Source organism: Echinops telfairi, unplaced genomic scaffold (genome assembly GCF_000313985.2).
Source record: "Echinops telfairi isolate 266 unplaced genomic scaffold, ASM31398v2 ScPeMD7_253;HRSCAF=601, whole genome shotgun sequence".
NCBI classification, from domain to species: domain Eukaryota; kingdom Metazoa; phylum Chordata; class Mammalia; order Afrosoricida; family Tenrecidae; genus Echinops; species Echinops telfairi.
Genome location: NW_022104151.1, coordinates 64,878 through 66,681, shown reverse-complemented (window position 1 = coordinate 66,681; position 1,804 = coordinate 64,878). Strand labels below are relative to the sequence as shown.

At 43.2% G+C, this 1,804-nt stretch overlaps 1 pseudogene; it reads right to left on the bottom strand.

Annotated features, from left to right (window-relative positions):
* Positions 1 to 519: 519 nt before the first annotated feature.
* Positions 520 to 1,269, bottom strand: LOC101638361 (annotated as a pseudogene).
* Positions 1,270 to 1,804: the final 535 nt, after the last annotated feature.

The following is a 1,804-nucleotide window of genomic DNA, read 5'->3' as shown; positions in this document are numbered from 1 at the left end:
GTTACAGTTCAGGAAGAGCTGTATAGCAGCATATCTTGGTTGATTTGGAACAACAGGGTAAACTATTTCAAATATCGCTCAATGCCACCCTCAAACTGCCACTCCACTTCCTGTCTGCCTTTCCCACCCATCAACTGATGCCCCAAACCTAAGTAGCTCCCATTTACCTATTTCAATGACAGGATGGATTAGGGAAGCCACTATGCACCTCCTACTAACTGTAACCTTTGAATTTAACTAGTCTGGAGCAGGGCAAGGGACTATGATTAAAACTAGGTGAGATTTTTCAAGGAAGGCTCGAGAGAAATACTAAGAGCAGCAAATGAACTCCAGGAAAACTCCTATTGAGGAAAATGTTACTCTAAAACATCCCATTAAGGCTTCCAGGCATGAGCTCTGCACATAGCGGGAGCTTTAGGCAACAGAGTCCAGGTCCACAGAACTATATAACCTGAGGATTGCCAGCATGCACACTGTAGTCCTGCTGGCTCAATCTATAGGAAGAGTCTGTCATTTCCCTTACAGAGTACTGTCTAGTGCATTACAGTTGTCCTTAAAGCTCTGCAATTTGAGGAAATGCTTGACATGCTGCTGCTTCTGATTGGAGGGGAGGCATGTCACCTGGCTGGTTATTGTGGAGGCTTCCGAAGACTGGATTAGTCTACGGCTGCTGACTGGTGGTGCAACTGAGAGTGCTTAATTTGTGTTTTGACCATGATGACCAGCTCAGTCAGGGCCTCCTGTTAGCATAAGTATTCACTCTGGCCAAGATTCTTGTCCCATAGCAGGCTGTCTCATAGCATTCCAAAAGAGTATCCATGAAGAGCTTGCCTACACCCTTGAAAGGAGTACTACCCTTTCGAAAATCTAGCAGGAAGGAGTGGAAATTCCTGCCCATTAGGGTACCCGGATGCTGTTCTTCAGTGGGAAATGGGATTTCAGAGGCATGGATGGCATCCAGGCCTTCCATCATGTACATCCTGTACAGAGAGTTGTAGCGATTTTGATTTCCCTGGGTTTCCAGGTGTAGCAGTCTAGCATCCTCATCTGCAAGGAACTGGGGTTCATAGTTGATATCCTGAACCCTGGATAGTCAGATATCTATCTCCTTTTTCAGATCTTTGTAGGCATTGTGTCCCACAGGGATATGAGGTCCCCTTTGAGTTTTCATTGCAACGCACATGGTTTGCCTCTTCACAAAAATAAAGTGCAGTACATCAGGCTCCCACAGGCCATCACCTCGGACAGCTAGTTATTGCTGGATGCCATGGCTTCCCCAACCCTATGTAGAGCTGCTCTGGTTTACCGGGTTGGCCTTATTCATCAGCATTTCCTGGAGCTCCTGGGCCATTTCCTGACAGGGAAAGACCAAGGAGACCTGGGCTAAAAACATGACAGCTTGCAGGTGGGGGTGAGGGAGGCAGACCCTATAATTTGTTTTATCCATTGTTGAATTCAGTTTAATATTTTTTGGAGAGCTTTTGTAACAGTGATCATGAGAAATATTTGTCAGTAGTTTTTCTTGTTATATCTTTATTTAATTTATATATCAGAACAATAATTTTATTAAATAGATTGGTGTTTGCTCCTCTTCTATGTTAATCAGTTTTGATGATCTTATATGTTAATGAGGGGGTATTGGTCTATAGTTTTTTTCTTTTGTTTCTTCTTCTTTGTTCTAGCCTTGTTTCGTTTGGATTTCAGAGTAATATTCATTTCATAAAATTATGTGGAAAGTGTTCCCTCTTCTCTTGTTCTCTGGAAAATGTTGCCTGGAATTTGTGTAACTTTCTGTTTGAATGTG